General features: G+C 38.5%; 1 protein-coding gene across 6 annotated transcripts in view; it reads left to right on the top strand.

Moving 5' to 3' along the window:
* Window positions 1–21,562, top strand: part of LOC126921455 (mucin-5AC-like) — a 331,161-nt gene that overhangs the window by 190,969 nt on the left and 118,630 nt on the right. Inside the window, exon 1 of one of the 6 annotated variants that reach the window (XM_050733062.1) lies at window positions 5,457–6,102. The exons of 4 other annotated variants lie outside the window; for them this stretch is intronic. The gene's annotated coding sequence lies outside the window, so the exon portion shown is untranslated. Of the gene's footprint in view, window positions 1–5,456; window positions 6,107–21,562 lie in introns of those variants that run through there. One more of the 6 variants, XM_050733061.1, reaches the window with a different exon arrangement.

Here is a 21,562-nt window from a genome sequence, read left to right as displayed (position 1 = left end):
GATACGCGAGCGAACAAGAGGGAAAGGAAAGCAGCAGAAACGACGCTGACGGGCTTATTAAAATACTGATCCGTAGAAACGCGGCTGGCCGCGGTCCAATCCTCGAAATAATGTCGATTTGTAACGGCGGTAACCTACCATTGCGTTTCTTCTAATAACTACCAACGACATTAACAGCGATCCAATTGGTGGAAAATCGAGCTACCTTGTTAATTGACGTGACGTGAGCGCGTCGCGATGAAACGATATGTCAAGAATATTGAATTCAGTTCCGCTCGATGGATTTCGTATTGTGCTTGCTTTAAGTTGTCTTCAATTTTACGAAATATACGCGAGAAATACTGTACTTATTGGTTTTTCTTTTTTCTAGCGATTATGTGATATGCTACGTGTGTACGATATTGTAAATACAAATGATTCGTTGTTGCTGTTCAAGTATCATTAATCACACTTGCAGATGCATCTTCGTTTTCGTCAGAAATGTCTTTTCATTAAATAATAATGTGTGTTGGAAGCAAAAAAAGCTAAAACGAAATGTCAGAAATTACTTAAATAATTGAACCAACGCACCATGTGCATTTGTAGTAGCGAATATGTGAATTTATCATGAAACGTTAGATTGAATATTCGTGTAGTAATAAACACACTTTTGTAATAATGTTCTAACAATAAACGCTTAATGTAAGAATAAAAACTAGCCAATGTTATGTAAGATATCGTATCCTAATTACAATTAATTTAAAAACAAAAACATTTTCTCAATTATACCGAGAAACTATAGTGGTAGACCTCTGTCAAATCATCTGTATCCAAAGCTGGTTCGCTTCAATAACCATGCACGAGACAAGCCATTGGCCACGCTATATCCTAATTAAAGTCTGAAACGTGACCGTCTGGAAATGATGCTCGAGCGGTGTAAAATACGAAGGCAGAATGTGAGAAACCAGAACCGGTGGGCCGCGTTGTTCGGTTTGCTTGGTTACCAGCAACGTTCACCGCAAAACGACCGCCGTGGAATGAGAGTCTTGCTCGTGATTTGATTGGATGTCGTGTGTTCCGCAAGATTACAAGGTTAAGTTCGCCGTTACGCGTGCTGGTGACCGGATACGATAAATGCCGGACTTCGCTAACCTTGCTGAGCTCTAAGCTTGGAACGCTCGTTGTTTCGGTACCCAAAGTGTCGTGAGAAGACGAACTTTGAACGTCGTAAAATATTATAAAAATAAGATATTCCTAAATATTGTTTCTCTATATATTCAGTGTATTATAAATGCATTTACAGTGCCCGTTTTAGATACCAAAAGCGTGAACACACGCTTATACAAGAGCAGAAATTCTATATTCTTATAATCTTATTATAGAGTGAGAAACATAATGTGCAGAACAGACAGAAATATTCATCAGCTGATTCACTGACAACAGCATATATGTATCTAGCGTAAAATGAAACTGTTTATAGATGGAAAAATAAACTCCAATCGACATTTTGTAAATGAACGTTTTTCACTTTTTTGATGTTTAAAATCGATTGTATAAATATCACGTACATATTTTGTGATGTGCTGTATAAAGTTACGTGATTAAAGTCAAAAAGTTACGGTTACTATACCGTATCCTTTCGCACCATATTTATATACGTGTCTTATACAAATTCAATCTTCTACAGTAGCCAGCCCACTAGCTCTTTAATTGAAATAATACATATATCGTTTCATTCATATGTTACATGATATTGATCTGACGAGAGGAAATATTAAATATTAAATATTATATTACACAATATTATATTACACAATATTAAATTTGGCAATAATATAGTAATTACAAAATTCCAAAGACTGACGTAAGCCATTTTGCAGCGTCATCATTCCCATCATTTTCATTTTTCTAACATTCCACAGGACATTCTGCTATATTTATTTCAATGAATAGTGTTTCTTATGCCGAAGCAAAGGGTCGTTCATTTCCCACGAATATTCATTTTTAAATAGATTCTAGAAGCTGCAGTCGATTTGCTGGCCGATCGAGCATTCTAATCGCGGTGACCGTGAAAAATAGCGGATAGAAGGAGGAATATTTGTAATCAAAGAGCTGTATTCCGGGGAAAGCTCGTAAGTCAGAGTCGATTTCTGGTAAACTGCCGGAGGGTAGGAACTGGCGCTCGGTCTCGTGCTTTCGTCTCGAATGAGATCATCTCGTCGTCGCGTTGAAAACGGTCGGAACGAGGAGAAAAATGGAGAAAAAGAGGAGCGGATGTGCCGGTGAACGAGACAGCTGAAGAAGAGTCGGAGGAAATACGTTCAAATAGAGCATTTACATCGTGGAAATTCCAGATTCTATGTCGATAAAGAGAAAAAAGACAAGACGACGAACACATTCTCGAACGGGATATCGATCGATCAGCTGAAGAAATCGTCGATGGAGTAACATTGGAAATTGTGAAAGCTCGCACATTTCCGGCTGTCTCGTCGAAGGAATAATTATAGCGTCATCGAGACCTCGACTGACTCGAATTACACGTGGTTTCGACGCGATTAAACGAACTCCTCTGTATGCGCGTGCAAGGCTTTTTGCCCGAAAATAGTTAACTTCGTCACACGTGCATCGAGTATCGTACCGAACTTTAAGAACCGTTTCAACCGCGATGGCGGATGGCATGCGTGTTTATTATCTGGCGATTACGCTCGGGCATTGCTGCATCCCTTCGTCATTAACAACTGATTTCACGGTTCGATTTATAGTGCGCAATGAAGTGGTCGCACTCGATAATTGTTTTCCAGCGTTGCTAATGAATTTCATCGCAACGGTGCAAACTAAGCACAGCCAGCGCTCGTTTTATTCCACTGATACGTATAGTACTCGCTTTGCACGTTGTTTTGTTAATGGAATTAACGAATTTGAACTTTGATTGTAGATTTAGATGTTTGGAAAGTGTACGTCAGTGTGCAAAGTACAGGAGCGTTCTTAAACGCCAATAATAAATACATTGTTCTTTTAAAAGCGAACGAAAATCAATAATATTTATATTGTTCGTCCAGCAATAATTATATTAACGATATTAACTGTATTATTGCTTGAAAATAAAGTTAATAAACATCCCGCAATCAACTTGCTCGCTCCATCAGCCATATATCATATGACAAAGCACATTCTCGTATTTGAAAAAGAGAGGAAAGAAATCGAGAGAAAAAAACTACAATTTTCACACAACGACAAACTAAAATGACAGAACGAGGTAGCTCGCGTGCAGGGACGGGCAGAGCGGACACTTTTTCGTCCGTTACTCCCCGACAATCGCAGATCGGATCGTTGTGTTGCGCGTTACCGTTAACCGTTCGGTGCACCGATTTCCAGGGATCGCGTGCAGTGTCACGCGCGAATGTTAATGACTCTCGTTATTGACACATCGCGTGTCGACTGTGACGCTTCCACCTGCGAAACACACGGGACACCGTTGTGTGTTATTTTGTTTCACGTTTGCACCGCGTTCGCGGCAATTACGCGATCGGCTTTCCTTCCGCGGGTTGAATAAAACATCATCGTGTTTCTTCGTCTAGCGGTTCGCTAGTTCCAAGTTAATCCACTCTATCGTCGATGATTACCGCGATTATCATTAGCCGGTAATCGTAAAGAAAACGTTGCGAGGGGATCCATTAATCCGCTATTGTTCAAGAAGTTATTAAAGACACCGGCAAAGTGTGTCGAGTTGGTGGATCCTTTCAAGCAGTCCCTATTCGTTCGTTTTAACCTTTCGCATTTACGCGGTTTTCTTGCCGAGTAGCGTGGTCGGTTACGTAATCATGTTCCACCAGCTTTCTAATCAAACTACATAGAACATACAGCGTGAAAACGGATCATTTCCTGTATACGCGCGCTAACGAACGCGTTAATGACGTTAATAGAAGGTTAAAATACATTGACGAGGCATTATGCCGGGCGATAGTGGGTCAGGATATTCCCACCGATTGTATTTATCGTAAAAACGAAATTAAATTTCACTGGAATTGATGGCCACCGTTACAAAGACAATTACGATTAACCACATATACGATAACAATGGATACGCTATTGTCAACGGGGTTTCCATTAATTTAAATTCCCTTTCGCTGGTGCATCGAATAAATCACACTTTGTCTTCCCCATTTGGTGGATCGTTACGGTGCAATTCATTTCGAAAAGTTGCCGAGACTCTTCCGCGGAGTTAAATTGCACCACTCGTCGAAGCGTGAGCTTCGTTCTGGCGAGTCTCGTCTCTTCGACGAAGGAGTCTCTCGACTTTCGAAAGTCGTGTTCGAGAGTCGTTCTGGTTTCGAGTAAGTCGGACAAAGCCGGTAGAAACAATCGTCCTTGAGGCGAAGAACGCTCATCGCCGATTAAAAGGCGGCTGAAGCGAAGACACCGGCGATGACGATGGTGGCGCTTCTATAAGAAAAAGAGGGATGATCTCTGTCGATTGCCGGCACCGTGATCGTCCTTGGGCGACGATCAGACGGTTAACTGTGGAATTTGCGAAGAGTATCTGAGGCCTAGCTGCGTTAATTGAGATCCGGACGCGCTTTCCACTCGGCGATTTCAATTTGTTCGACACGGATAAACGGCGTGCCGAATCGTCCGCAGGAAACGAGAAATGGCCACGGGGGACAAGGATGCGTTGTCCGACACATACGACGGATACACGCGCGCACGCGCAATACGCTCGAAGGCGCATCCGAGCTATTTATGCAACGATCCTTGGTGAGATCCTAGCCCTGGAGACTTAATGGCCAGAACAGTTCCGGTAACTCAACGACGTCGAATAAATCTCGTGGGTAACTCGACGAGTTAAACGAAGTTAAATATGATCCTGAACCGAGCGTATCATTTGCGAGAGAGATATTAACGAGTGTTCTTAGTATTGGAAACTCATTCGAGCATGTAGAAATGTCCCATCGGAGGATACGCTTTTACGATCTTGATTTCTATTTTGGTTAATCATCAAACGAGCGCGGCCGAAAATCGAGATTTGATCGTCGTACACTCGTTTCGATGCTTCGTACACTCATTTGGTATATATCGTACAACATTTTATGTAGTTTTTTAGAAATTGTTATTTATAAACTTACAGTTCCGTTCTTATTTTCCCTAGAGATCAATGGACTTTGAAATATTTGAAGTTTTATATAGATACTTCGTAAACCTAAACTTCTTGTTTGGTGAATCACGAACTCGTTTGTAAGTAAGATAGATGTCCGGTACGTGGTTAATCTTCGAGATTGTGAAATTTCCTTTCGAAAAGCAGTCAAATTACCATATACAAACACATTACGATATAAAGAAAACACTTTCTTCTAACAAATTTTATGAAATTCATACATACACGAAACCTCGAAAACAAATACACATTTCACTCGCGGTTCACGACTTTTCAGTATATATATATATATGTATGTATGTAAAATTTAAAGAACTAGCGAACTAAAGAACATTTACTAGTTTTCTTCCTTCAAACATCACTTACCAAGACTTACCAAGATCATATAAGATTATATAGTCATTTCGATGGGTTATCTCCCTACGTTCATAAAACACATCATAAACAGTATAATTGCATCACGATACGAGCTTCTTTAACGATTTAACAGCTATTAAACCGCCTACCTTCGTTCAATCTGAAACTATATTTATTCATCCACTGCTCCCGCGATAAAAAAAAAAAGGTTTTCTGGCAATATACACGAGATTAAAACAAGTTTTCAGTGACCTGTTCGCGGTCCATCGTGCCGCGTGTATCGCGCCGGTATCATGGGTATCGATCTCTCGGTGCGGGCACGACGCGACGTGCCGCGACTTCGAAGGCTGCGTTTATCGTGGCCGCGCGCGTCACACGGCCGTTCGACACGCTTGCCTTGCTCGACCTCGACAGAGGAAAAGAGAGAACGCGGTCGAGCACGATATCGATTGTGCGCCTCGCTCCGCGAGAGACCGGCCATGCTACGCAATATACTCACGCAATCTGTAGATCCGTGGCCAAACATTTCCTACTCCTATCCGCTGCGCCACGCGTTCTATCCTGAACTTCATGCACCATTTTCATCGTTCCACGCACAGACTCAACGAACGCAAGTATGTAAGTACATAAGAATTATACCAAAGTGTATAAATTAATAGCAAACTAATAATTAGAAGCGCTTATTGTGTTGCGTATGAAATTATCAGACTATAAATGTAAATCACTTGTTAGAAAAATATATCGTATATTTATAAATGTACTGTTTAACCTTTTAAGTATTTAGTGCGTACTATGAGCAACATAAATATTCAAGAAGAATGCGTTCCTACGTAATAAGGCAATAGCATTCTGCGCTTGATCCTTTCACTGTGCATTAAAATGATTATGTGTCGCAAAAACTATGTTGTAGAACTTGAAGGAAAGTTATTTTACATATATTTTGTGTATGTTATCATGTACTTATATTCGACATGCAGGTTTTATTCTAAAACATGCAGGTAAATTTTAAAACAAGGAATACGTAATTGTTCATCGAAACAATTACAAGTTTTAACATAGCTTGTACTCAGCGGCCGCACGACGTGCGGATTCAACAGTGAATGGATTAATGGGCGGAAATATATTTTATAGAAACTTTGCCATTAAGATGATTCTATGGAATAAAATCTCTGCAGTTCTATGTATCCGTAATTTTATAATTAAAGTACATTCAGTCAAAAATAAGCAAGTGTCTAGATATGTAAATAACGTGTCGAGTCATTTACTCATGCACAAGCTAAAAAACAGCGGAAGTGTACGCGTATTTGATCGGCGCATTTTTTCGCCTCGATAAACACGCGTAACAACGGAACGCGTAAGCAACGTCGTACTTGGTGTTTCGTGCTCGTGGAATTTGTTGCGCGGACAGAAGGTGCTTTTTTCTTCCTCGTGACTTACGGCCTTGATAAATGAAAATGAGGGATTTCTCTTGCAGACTGATTCGGTCCGGTTGAGTGACTCCTCGGAATCACTTGGGTCGTATCATATTAGGTACATGCAAGGAAATTTTTCCGTAGTTTAAGTCATATAGAAAAGTGTAAGGTTGGCATTTGAGTGTTAAACATGCATAGCTTGTTGCTACTTCCTTGATTCATTGACTCGGATAGACTGGTTGAATCATCCAACCTGTTTTTCATTCTTGGTAGTGAATAGGTGATTCTCAGAGTTATTGACACTTTGTGTGACCTTGATCGACGAATGATGTGATCTCGATGACCTTGTGTAATCTTTAAATGACCTTAATTATCGAAATGAAACAACTCTAATGATCGAAGCAACCTTGGCCCTATATGACATTCAGGCAGCCTTGATCGCCACTAATGTCATCTTGATGACCTTCTTGTGATCTTTAAACGACCTTGATTACCAACAACTCAATAATATTTTTTTAGTTTTTACATGACAAAATATATGTACATCAATTTGATTATATGGTATATACGCTGAGGAACATAAGTATTCGGTCATCTATTGATAATATTTCATGTAAATTGAATAGTATTCACCGTTTATATTTTCTATTTTTCTCATAAGTCAGTCATTTCATTCGCAAAATGTGTGGCAGTAATACGCAACTTTAGATATCACAATTATAAATTATGCTTGTTTTAAGTAGAAATATAAGTAGAGATATTTATGAGAAACATATTCTTCCAAACGACTCGTTAAAAACGGTGTTTCTTTTAAAATGACCAGTTGACCAAGGTTCCGCTGCCGAGTCCTTCTAAAATTCATTGCCGCTAATCAGTGGCGGAGGCTGGTGTTGGTCTGGCCCGTATGAAAATTACTTCGTAGCACGAAAATTAAGCTCACTGTTTGCCCGCGCAAGAAATGCCACGAAGGAACCTCGTTTTCGCTGGAACTTGTCGATTTCTTGGGAAATTTCGGGGAACTTTTCGCCAAAGTCTGCCTCGAGTAAAGTACAAATCGATTGTGAAAGTTTTGTGTCCATGTGGTCAGTTGCGCGAGGAAGAATGACACCATCCGGAGAATAAATTTATCCAATGTCACACAGCTGGTTACTCCTTTCGATTTTACATGATAGGTTAACTAGCTCGATCGATCGAAAATCACGCGACTTACCTATTCTTCGTGATTGATATCTCGCGCGTATTAGCGCATCACATTTCGCGAACCAACTGTCCGGTAACGACACGAGTCGTTTTATCATTCTGAACATTCGAATCGATTGTTATCGAAGTAAATTTATCACGTGTCATATGATTTTGCCACAACTTTTGATAGAAAGAACGGCACTGTTGAAGGATGACGTTATTAGATTGACGAGAAAGTGTAAATGAATAGATTCTTTTCCTCCCAATGGGTAGGTCGAGGAACGAGAATATTAACGGTGAAGGTCTTTTAAAATGATCTGCAAGTTTTGATATTTGAAAACAAATATAAGAATCTTCGATAATCTAGTGCCTATTCGAATCGATATAATCTATTAAAAATTAAGATACACGATGCCTATCAGAGATTAGAAACCTCAATCATGTACAATCTATTATACAAAATATTATACTTGAAATATTAAGACTTTTATTATATTCTAGGATTTGAAGGTTTAATTTTCTATGCGTGTTTATTATGGAAACAAAAATCGACATAAAGCAGAACAAACGATAAGGATTTGGAACTTTTTGATATCTTCATAAGAATATAAAAATTCCTTAGAATACATAACTGAAATCTCAGGTTATCGGTGGCCTTAAAAGGGCAGAATTAACTTAATCTGATAGAAAATGTCTTTGTGATTCATAAATCACAGTACCCTCAGACATGAAATTTAAGCTTATCTATCTTTTCCACTTTATTACTAAAACACGAATGAGGAGAATGGAGAATTCATGACAAAAATTAAATGTAAAATCCTCGAAACAATAAACTCGATGCCAGAACGCATTCCTCACGCCGACGAAACAGAAACGAGATGCACGCCAGTTTGTTTTTCACGGAAACGGAACAAACAGGATGTGTCGTTGAAACGGTAGGCTGAAAGTTTCACAAAGCGGGTTACGGGTGTTTTAGAGTTCATGCGACGCTTACGCCGTTCTGGCTTATACTTAAATATCTGTAACTTTTCTGTGGAGCGTGCGACGTACCGTGGCCGAAATTCCAAAGGTAAAAAGCCAAGGGAATATTTTTAGTCGGTTAAACGGAGCCGACGAACGGACACCGCCTCCCGTTGCCTAAATAACCGATGACGTCAGGAGCCGAGTAGACGATGGCCTTTGTGTTCTCCGGCCTCGAGAAATCGGAGAAGATTTTCTCTTCCTCCAGATTCTCTACCAGCATAGTAAGTCAGAGATGACTGGGGAAAATTTTCTCGCCGAATTTGAACTTTTCTCCGAAGCTTCGTTGGATAAATTTACACGATCTGGTCTTTATTCGATGGCCAACTGCTTCAGAATTGAATTTTCTTGAGCTTGTCAGAAAAATTATTTTTTATCAATTACAGGGTTCATAATAAGAACGACACTTGTCTTTCTTCGGTATTTAATTTTTGTTTAGTACATTCCAAACTTTTTAAACAAAATATTCATTATGTTACTTAATATTTATTATATCTGATTAGATCATGAATTTGTGAATTTTGTGACACAGCTTTTATAGAACCAATTAACTTTTATTTGACAGTAAGTCATGATTACAGATCATCTTTTACAATATCAACTCCATCATGTTATGAATGTAGCTGTTCATTAGTGGAATCTTGCATTACCTAAAAAATTAAAGGATTTGACACAAAAAAATTCATTCTTGTTATGAGTCTCACGGTTCTTAATTAATTTACTAAACACATTTTTTCGAATGTTTTTATAAAAAGACATGCTGTATTAAAACACACCATTTTTGCCGAGAACAAATATATTTGTCGTTCAGTTAATCAACAATACGTGATAATGTCGTGTATCGGCACGATAGATTTAAATTAATTCCTTTTGTTCTTTAAACGAAAGATAACGATATTTTTATCAACACAGTGGCACAATCATTTCTTCAAGATTAAAGCACGCAACTGATTTGAAATCTCGGATTCCACGAGAATGCGTATGTTTGAGAGGTTAAATGGGACTTTCGAGTGTGTACGTTTGGATGTTTGTGAAGAAAGGATGCTTTAGAGTGAACGGTGCGTGGTAAGCGAAAGTTTAAAAGAGGAGGGCTTTTTTTTCGAGAAGTCGGCAAGTGATGTTTAAAGGGTTTAAGAAAACAAGCTTTAGCATGGAACAAAATTTGTTACGAGTTTTTTCCTTTTAACCACGCAATATGAACAGAATAAAGAAGAACATTTGCAACGTTTAAAATGATAGTCTTTGATACATATACCAGAAAGATAAATGGATTATCTAAAATTCGTTTTCTGAAAGATTTATCTACTTAAGCTAGATATACCTAATAAACTTTCAAAAGAACAATTGCAATTTTGTGATTTGTAACAACACCGTTTATATTTAATATCATTTTATGTTTAATCGGTTGTTTAATAGTTTCTTGGAAAATTAATTGATGTTAATACAAAACTTCAATTAATCCTTGGAAGCTTATTATCAAGGAAATCATATTTACCATATTATAGCTAGTATTTTCTGCTCCAGTAAACTATATTCTTTCGACACACACCACAAAAAGGAAATTGTGTATCTTTTAAAAGTAAAATGCATATACAATTTACACAACTTTATTCCGTTTTTATCGTCATTCGTCATTTCACATGACACTGATCTATACCATGGGAACAAAGAAACAGCACGAACAAACTCCACAATTCGACTTGAAAGCACCATCATTCGAAACTTTTGCGCACCGATCCTTCCACGAACGATTCTTACACGCGATCGCCGTAAATATTGTCAAAAAGTCCAGGTGTGAAGGCACGGTTCACAACATTATTCGTATTCCTCGGGCACACGGAACTCACCCCTTCCACTATCTTTCCCCTTTCAGACGATAAGATTTATACGCAAAAGTTGCACGCGAAATCGGCGCAGCCGCGAACGAGAACACGTATGCAAGCGAATCGATGGAAGTTTTCGAGAACGCCGTTTGCCTCCTCGTGAACGTTTCGCGGTTCCAGATTGTCAAACGAAACACCGGATACGCTATGGTATACAGCATACAGTATAGCTTTGTTCTATCGGCAAGAAGGTTTGGCTTCTTGTAAGCCAACCCGGCTACGTTCCGGGGATATTATAGTCGGGAAGCTTCCCGCTTTGGAAAATTGAACTATCTAGAGCGCTCTCTCCGGTCGAATTTCAAAACGAAGGTCGCAGGTTTTTTTTTGGTTTAGCTTGGGAATGGTTCGTAAAGATTAGAATAGTTTGCATAAAATATGCAGTTTGTATGAATATATATACATAAAGGTACTCAAATATATTTGCGACTTTTAATAGGGAGATTGTAAATGTTATTTAAAGTAAAATATTTAATCCTTTCACGGACAATGTGAGAGCATATTTCACTTTCCAGTACGCACTTCCATATACAGCAGCTGTGGAAAAAGAAGATTTGAATTTATTAAGTACTAATTTAAAAATTTAGTCGTCAAAACGACGAAATGAATTCTGTATCGAAAGGAAGATTAATTTTCTGTTTGCGTACTTCATAAGCTGTTGTACCGATTATTAACTTGCACATGTTTGTTTTTCTAACGTGTGCTTTCCACTTTAACGCGGGTCTGTTGGAGAAAAAGCAGATTTCTTGGTAGGACATAAAAAGAGACACTTATATATACGATCACGAGGCGTGGATCATCGGCAAAAATATCATCGTATATCGATTTATTTCGTTGAAGATAACGTAGCTGAATGGATTCGACGTGGCGTGAACGCGCCTTTGTTGGGTTTTAAAAGTAGGATGAGGGTTGCCGTAGCGTTTAAACGACGAGATATTTAACCCCGTCGCTATGACCATCTCTCATGAAAAGCAGGTCCATGATATTAGACCATATGGCTATACGAAGATTTTGTTATACACAGTTACATTGAGAGCACTTTTATCATTTTTATCTTTGTATACACGAATAATATCTATTATATTATAAAATTTAATTCGTCTTTTTTTATTGTTCTTCTACAAAGACATTTTAGGGTATCAAGTGAGGCAATCACAATTATTCATAGAGACTATAGTCGGTCGTAGTAATAAAAAGATTAAAGAACACATTTTGCGTTGTAAATTTTAAACTTTATCAAAACTCGAATTGTCAAATCATATCTTTGTTTCTCTCTTAATCCTTTAAGTACGAGTATATTTTCGCGAGTAGTTACATTCCCAAACTGAAGGAACGACGAAGCTTTACAATTATCAATACGATACATCGTCGTATATCAAATATGATGAACGCCAGGGCACTAGGAAATTTTAATTCATTAATTGTCAGAACGTGGACGCGCGATAAGCAGTTCTTTCGAAACGTCGACAAACTACTGACTAGGATAAAAGACGATTTAATAGGTGTGGGAAGGTAGCCAGGGTTTTAAGGAAGGGAGGGATTAAAGCAGTTTAACAAGTATTCGCGCAAGTTTCGTTCTGGCAAGATGCAGACTGCGATTTATCTGCGAACAAGTTGCCTTTATTACCGCAATAGCCGCGTGGCGCATGAACGACGGTGCGATAATACGTTTATGGCGGCATTAAACTTGCCACCGTGCTAACGTTTACCAACTTTCTTACGCGAAACTTCGCTGAACTCAGACGACGAAGATTTGCAGGCTCGTTAATAATGTTTGGACGATCGCCTCGTGCCGAGAGAGAGCCGACGTTTCCCGTATTTGATCACGTCAAAGTCGCCTTTGGATCGCGCAAAACGAACCGGCAATCCTGAAACGCCTAACAGGCTTTATTTGCCGCATCGAACGACTCGATTCCTTAACTGAAATTCGATATTCTGCTCTGTGGCGAAGCGTAAGCGCCTCCAGCAACCAAATTGGATGCAACAACTTTCCGATATCATAGGCAACTGAGGTTGCTCGTTTACCGGACGATTCGCTATTCGTCGTTTGCCAGGATTCCTATCGTTCCAGATTGCCAGCCAATTTTGTGGACAGGAAATAACGTGTCTTTTGTGTATTCTGTTAACTATAATCTTTTTGCGCCTTGTTGATGCACGTCACGAAGGATCGTTTGTTTCGGATAATAGTAAAACAATTGTCGAGTGTTCCTATAGTCCGGTCAAAATAGACATAAAAATAGTGATCAAAGAACAAAAATTCCAACGGACCTAAATTTTGATAGAGACCTTGCGTACACCTGTAGAAATAAAGTGCCAAAAATGCCTATTGATTCCATGCGCGCTAAAAAAAGTTACTCAAGGTCAAAGTCAAAATTTTTGGATTTTTAAAATTTTTCTTGAAAACGGTAAGTTTTATCGAAAATATAGTCCAGACAAAAATTGTAGATCATAAAATTATCTACAAAAATGTTTCTTATACTTTTTTTTCCTAAGAATCACCATTCCTAAGATATCGCCATTCTAAAAGTTGAAGGAGTTACATTCTACATGATATGCACACATTTCCACACCACCTATGAGGTAGTGTACTTGGCGCTTTTCTTCCACGATCTGTTATGACGGAGTTTTATGGGAAAATACTGTATTTACTGCATGATGATTAGTGATATTGATATTGTGATATAGGTGATTGAAGATTGATCAGAAATGTTGTTCCAAGTAATAATTTCATCCCTCTGTTCGGAATTTTGAGTGGACAGGCCCATTCTCTTCTTTAGGAAATTTCGAATTATATGTCCTCCTCGAGCTGTAAACCTAATGACTCCGAGGTCAGGTAAAAAATCCCGAGAAAGGACCAGCCGAAAGGGCACGATGGACAGACGAAACCCAACGGCTGGTAGGCAGAAACAGCAACGTAGGACAGTTCATCATCAGAACATCGTACCGTACGGGTGAAATACTTTACTCCCAACAAGATCTTACCACCGCCGTGTTCCTAACATCACACTTTACGATTATACAACAGGTGCAAATACAGTGCATTACTCTAACATTCGATCTATTAAACGTCCTCAACCTTGAGCACTAATTTATTCGAGGTATGCGATATCGACCGATCGATTTGACCTGACCGGTTGCTCTTTAGTCGATAATTCGCAATATCCTTCAAAGTGCGTAGGGATCGTGTATTTTGATTTTGAGAAACGTAGAAGTTTGGTATGACGCGCTGAACCAGTTAGTAGAATAAGTCCATCTGCATCAGACACAAGTAAGAGACTCGAAAGAAATGCTCGAGTTTATCAACTTCGCTCATCGTTCTATGACTATAAATTACGTTTCGTCTTTTTCAGGGATATCTTGTTACCTTATTTGAAGCATTAGATTTCATACTTAATTATATTCTTCCTCGAAAATATCACATTAGTTGTGTTATTTAATAATACACATGCATACATATATTTCTTTTTAATGATTGTAATAATATCGTTATCTAATTTTTAAATATATATATATATGTTACCAGATGCGTCAAAAAATACTTCGACGATGAAAAATAAAACATAAGCTTTCAACGTGTCACAGAACATAATAGAAACTTACGCTCACCTAGCAATCCTGGGACAGAGAGTACGAAGCGATTTGTCTTTCCGCTCGAGTGGTTGATTTTCATTCGTTGTCCTCTCGCAAGCGATCGTAATTACTAAAATGGACGAGAGTCATTTCTCCCTCGGGGACAGGTTTGATAAAATCGGCTGGTAAAGGCAGAGGAACAAAGAGACAAAAAGGCAGCGAACGGCGGTGCGTTGAAACGCGATGGTTCCGCGAGGGAAAGGAGACGGAAGCGGCCGGAAAAAGCGGCAAAGCGAGAGTTGAACGATGGCTGGCTCTATTATCGAAAGGGCCATGTAACATTTTCGTGCCCCTTTGTACGTGTGCTCGATACGATTTCGAACCCCTCGCATCCCTTCGCCAACTTTTCTGTCAGCCTGGTCATCGTTTGCAAACATTTTGCATCGACACCGTGCTTTGAGTCGCCTGTTTTTCCTCGTTTCCCCACCAAGTTCTCGCGTAATTACCGCCCAGCGTCCCTCCGCCCCCGCCGACGCCCGTCACTCGAGGAATTAAACTTTCTTCTCATCGGACGCTCGCGTAATGAATCATCCGACGCAACCGAGAGTGGTCCCTGAGACGAGCCTCAACGTCGCGAAATCGTTATCAGTGGGTGTTTAGTATGGTCGTAGGTGTGCTTCGTCCTTTTTTGGCTATGTAAGTTATTGCTAGTTTCGAAACATTCCTCAGGAATTTGCTTTTTCTTGGCGCCATAGGAACTGAAGATCTCCACCCTGCGTATCAGGAACCTACTAGAGCTCTTCAAGATTTTTTTTTAAACGAGCTATTGGAATGTCTCGTCCAATGTTGGGTTAGCTTTGAATTTCTATGTCGAGCGTAAGATCAGTTTACGAGAGAGGTATATTAATTTCGAATGTGGTTGGACATGTTTTATATTCTATATTATATCATTTTTATATTCTTTTATATTCTATCATTTCTGATATTCTATACAAATCTGTTTATTAAAAGAAACACAGAGTAAAATCGATTTTAGAAATTTAGAAGATTAACTCAAGCCTCCTCATTCATGAAATGTTCTTCTTCCTCGTAAATTATAATTTATGTAAGTAGCAGTGGACGGTCGCTGACAGGCTGACCGCACAAAAACCACTGTACCAGCCATTCGAAAGCAATTCAATCAATTCCCTAAATTAAAAACTGCAACGAAGTTAAAAACACTATTTTTTAAATTTACGTCATCCTTGATGAATGAACTTATGGAAGTAGATAATTGGTTTCTTGAGAACACGCTGGATGTTAATCAAGTACTTATGAAACGAAATTATGAAATTAATAAAAAGTGGAATGTTGTTCAATTTCGCTTCTGAGAAGCTTATATTAAGCACATTTTTGCGAATTATTTTCATTCTTCTTGAAACCAGGGCAATTCAAAAGGGGACAATGACTCGTTGTTTCAAGATACTTTGGTGTAATCCCGCAAGTAACTCCCGATCATTCTATCTCGTGGCACGTGATCGTGTTAAACGATCGAGTTTATCGAAGATCGTGGATCGTTCAGATCCTCCGTCACGAACTGGATTTTTCCATGATCCAAGCAGCGTGTCCGATCTGTTCCCGCCAGATCGCGGCCGATCGATTCGCCATCCCTTTAACCTTTAATCCACCGACTCGGCGTTATCGAGTCGATCGTTAATTACATCTTCTTGCTCGATCGGAAAAAAGGGGACGGTACCTATTCGTTGATTATTAAGCACTTAACGCGAACAATGTCGACACGGTGGATCGAGATGGAGATAAGAAAAAGTGTAAATCGTATCTTCAGAGGTTTCCGGCGCAATTCGTATCCACGATCGTTTTTCACGGAAGCCGTGAAATATTTATATTCCTGCTCGTGAAACGAGAGGTTCAACGAGCAGAAGCTTGGAAAATTATTTCTGTCGTTGCCCCACGTTTCCGACGTGGCTCATGATTCTGCGTCGCACGAGGTTTTCTGTGATCGATCGCGCAAAGTAGTCGCTGATATAGTTACAAACGTCGCGTTCACCACGATTTCTCAAGAAAAATCTACTCGAAAACAAGTTTCCTTGTGGGAATTTGAAACAACAATAGAAAGCAGATATAGTGGAATTTGGAACTGTATTTGTTGGCAAGAAATTTTAATCAGTGACGTTAAATTATAAAGTTCTGCGGGCTGATTTTTATTATTTCGATATGAAATTTTATGATATGAATGAAAAATTGGTCGATTATGGACGTTTATGCATCCATAACAAATTTATATGTTGAAAAATGTGTGGGAAAATGTCCAAAATATTGGAAGTAGATTTTATTTAGAGTGTGAAACAAATGTTTCTTTGGCCGTGTTCATAAAAATACGAGCTTGCATAAAAACCAGAATCAATAAATTTCTATTATATGAGCTATTTGTGCACGGGTTCGGCTAAATAAATTTCCACTGTGGTGTAACAAAAATTGAAAGTTGAGCGATTTCGGTCTTTTGGAATTTGTATTCGCTAATACTACAAACAAGAAGCGAAGTAGAATACAGTGATCGATGTAGCTAGGACGAGCAAGAAGCGTGCCATGATTCACAAGGTGTTTACACGAGAACTCGTGCCTCACAATCTACGATTTCTTCCCGTACACTGATTGTAATCCCTTCTCTCCCTTCTTCCTCGTTGGAGAGAGAATATAAGAACGGGCGCTCGTGAATTTCCAGGCCAGCAACACCGTTCACCGAGAAACGCATTGTCGTTCGTGGGATCGAAGGTAAAAACCATAATCCACACGGAACAAGAGTCAACGAGTCAACGTGGGTGGCTCGAACCGGGTCTTTATACGGGAGGTCGTTTACTCGCGGATTCAGTCGTGGATTATCTCCTGGCTGGCGCATACTAGACAGAAAGCTCCCCCGTGTTGCTCTGCTCTCTTCCCTTCTCCACCGAATTTTCTTTTTTTTTTTTTTTCTCGGTGGAAAGAATAGAAGCGAATAGAAGTTAGTAGAAGTTTCGCATGTTGGTAATTAATGAAAGTTGGAGAAAATTGAAGATATTGTTAGGGTGGCTGTTCTCTTCCAATTCCAAAGAATATATTATTTATTTACACGAATATACAGAGAATATACAGAGGCTCACGAAAGTACTTGAACACTTTCTATACATTTCTGTTTATATTATATGTGTTATTATACAAAAGATTTCGAAATTTTATTAGCGTTTTCATAAGACTATCTTCATTATACTGATAAAGTTTGAAACAAACTTGACGATGTTAATGTTAATAGATGAAAATGTTTGCGTTAAAATTGAATGAAAACTATAAGATACTTAGTGCAATACATGATTTGTTCATAATAGCTTTACTTTGATAAATATTCAAATATCTGCATTGTATGTAATAGCGATTAGAGGCAACTTATGAGTCGTAATAATCAATAGATCTCTTTAGATTATGAGAAAGTCGATTGCTTACTTAAATCAATTTTGCTGATCAGCAAAAGCTAGTGCTTCTTTCCAATTGAAACTATCTTCTACGTGAAATCTACTTGATTTGGTTTAGTGAATTTTTTAGTTTGCAATAGAAATGACTTTAAAAATTACGCTTGACGCAAAACTAGCCTCCAGAGAAAAGTTCTTTCGAAGAGATAAAGCATCCGTTATACGGCTACCAGTGGTTTCAAAGTGACTCACACTAGTCTTTCGAAGCGTCGTGGAACGTTCGTTCTCTCTAAAACAAATATTTGCGAAGCTACTTCATCTATCGAGGTTCCTGGTTACTTCCTTTGAGGCTTGAGTACCTAATTTCACGCTAAAATCCTCCAACTTCGGTCACATTCAAAGCGATCCAAATTCTGTATTAGCCTTCAATTTCATTAAAGAGAAATCTTCGTGAAGAACGGATCCTTCATTCGAGTACAATTAGAGCACGAAAAAGAACATAAAGAGAGAATGGAATCGGACGTTGGCAAATTTTTACAACGCGATAGAGTCGCGGGTTAGTAGATCGATATTCGATTCACGGGAAATATTATGACCACGCAAAGAAACGAAATTACCGAACAAGTATAGCTCGATCACTGTTCTCCTTGCACGCTCAAAGAATTCTATAAACTTTTCTTAGCTTTCACAATCCTGATTTTCCACGTTTTACCGCAACAGAAACGCCATTAAAGGCCGAAGCTGATCGATTTTGTGGCTTTCCACGAAACAACGTTCTCTCGACTGCATCGTCGTCAAACGAGAATATCGACGGTTTGATGCTTATTGTATCTGACTTCCTTCGAATACAAGCTCGGTCTGTCGATGTCTATCTTATCGCGCCTGTCGGAATCTATTTTCGGATTTCAGTCAGTTCATTTTGAACCGCTGTTGTAAAGCTGTTTTACGAAATCGCTGTTGCGAAACGACTCGTCGACATTTTTACAATTCTTTTGCGGATAAACATGGACTCAATATTTTTAGATATTTCTGATATTTCTGTTACTATGTATCTATACCTGTCATTCCATGTACATATTTATCGCTTGAACACATTCAGTGCGAAAACGATTTTCGCTGCTATTAACATTATTCATTCGTCCCTATTTACGGGTCCTGCAATGCTGTATGCTAACAAATATTTTTCGTACAATACTTTTCTGTACATTGTGAAACTTCACCTGTGTATTTAATATAAATTGATATGACACTTTTCTACAATTTCGTGACTTTTAGTTGTTCGTTCCACAATGAATTCGATACCATATGCAACACCTAAAAGTATGTGCTGATTCGTATCCATATCATACATACATATGTATATAGCGAATATGTTAACCTATTGGTTTGCACTGTACATCGAGTTGATTCAATAAAAACAGTTCATACTTTTAGCAAAATCTAAATTCTATTCTAATTTCGCTTTAAGTTAGTCAGACTGAAAACTATTAAGCACAAATTACATAGAACATCTCAATGTTACATAATCTACTACGTTGTTGCAATAACGAGCATTTAACGTTCGCTGAAGTTTCTCTAAAGAAATCAAAAGGCAAACGGCGAAACCTTCTCGAACATCGAGAATTAGTATATCACATTACCTTCGATTTGCCTTATGAGAAATGTTGCTAACGTTTAAGAATAGGCGTCAGTGATCCTTCGATTGTAAAATAGCGCAGACGATGATTAACGAGCACCGATCGTTGAAGTCCTTGGCTTTGCGGTGCCATTCGAAATCAACGTTCTCGAAGCTCGCTATAGTTGCTCGGATACAATTTATGGCGATCACCTGGTGAACCATCTGCCCCGCACGCACTGTTAGGAACCTGCGGCTTTTCTCGGGCATTGCGCCATCGTGTATTTTCCTATTACGAAGAACTAGATTCATATATGTATCACATTCCTCGATTTTGAACGAATTTGCAAGGCAATTGTCATTGTCAATAAAGGTAATGCTTCAACCGTCTCGTTGAAATCTGTTTCACATAGATTCCATTAATTTCAATAATTCCACGTTGTTTGCAAGTTGTACGTTAATAAACAAAAATATTTCCTTCTCCTTTACTTTTCCGATTTTTTTTTATATCGCATTGAATACCCTCTAGTGATGGACTTATACAAGATATTTTCAAACCTATACAAGATATATTTCGTCCGCAATTTTGTAGAAAGTAGAAAAACATGAAAATCGCCCGCGGCTGGAGAGTTAAATCCATTTTATGTCTGCTAGAATATAGAAGATGGAGGAGATTGGAATAGAATACTATTTATAGATGGTATTTGATATAGATTTATCGATTAAAATAGTTTCCATTAAATAGAAATTTCTAAGAACATAGAATCCAAAGAGAGATACTCCTCCGTGAAAAATACTAACGAAAATTCCTGTGCATATAACTTTTTTCGGTACATGGTATCGATGAAAATCGATTTTAAAAATAACAGGTAAGCTTGAATAGAAGTTTGACTGAAGCTCGATGGATCTGGTGCGTATCTGTCATGTTTGTATATGATACAGGTACAAGCTTTTTGTCAAAAATAACGAAAAACGCTTTTCAAACTATTCGAGTCGATGGAAATACCAATGATGTTAACTCGATAACACATCGGCTAACAGAACAAAGAAATTACGTTTAATCAATACCATCGTAATTCCCGGAAATGTTTCTATGTATACATATATTACATGTGTTATTTAAAGCAGTTTGAAATTTCATTCGCACTATATCGAAACGCAATAATTACGACTATATTAGTAAAATTTGAAGTGAATCTGAAAATCTATATAAAAGTTACCAGATACTTGTTGCAAGCATATACTTCGCAAAAATCGTCGAAGTATTCGAACAGTCGATTATTCAATATCATTACTAGTAAGATACAATATTTAATGAAACCATCGTTAGCGTTACTGGCATGTTTACGTACATTCTTTATGCTCTAATTTTTTTATCAACAATACATGCATAATACGTACGTTGTAATATCTACAGAATCTTTCAGGTTCGTTTTATACATTGCCAGTATAACCACGATAATCGTATCTCATTGCAATGTCAATGAAATTCAAAAAAAATTTCCATAACGCATACAGCGTATTCATAAACATTTCCCCTGGTAACTAGTCGAGTGTTCACTTTCCACTGAACATGACTTGTAGAAAACGAAGAAACGTTAATTATTTCGAAAGTTTTGTAACTTATGGCACGGTAATATATTATTTACCGGAGATGGCGAACGATCGTTGCAATTATTGGTCAGGAAACCTTTCCCGAAGTTTGAAACGCCCACGCGTGGAACTCGAACGGACACGGCGTATTCGTGAGGAATCTTTTGCGAATAAATTCATTGACTGGCACACGAAAGGGCAGAAACGTGCACCGTCAGCGCCGTATTTATCGCGTTGAACGTTCGCTTCGCCGCTTCGTCGTTGCACAAGTCTCGAGGAAAGAATAGAGCCGCGTGCCCACGAACTTGATGGAACATCGAACGAGTGACGTCATTCGACCTCGCACCCACCGCTCTATTCTC

The sequence above is a fragment of the Bombus affinis genome, chromosome 10 (assembly GCF_024516045.1).
Source record: "Bombus affinis isolate iyBomAffi1 chromosome 10, iyBomAffi1.2, whole genome shotgun sequence".
NCBI lineage: Eukaryota > Metazoa > Arthropoda > Insecta > Hymenoptera > Apidae > Bombus > Bombus affinis.
The sequence above is the reverse complement of the archived record's forward strand: the minus strand, read 5'-3'. Positions and strand labels throughout refer to the sequence as shown.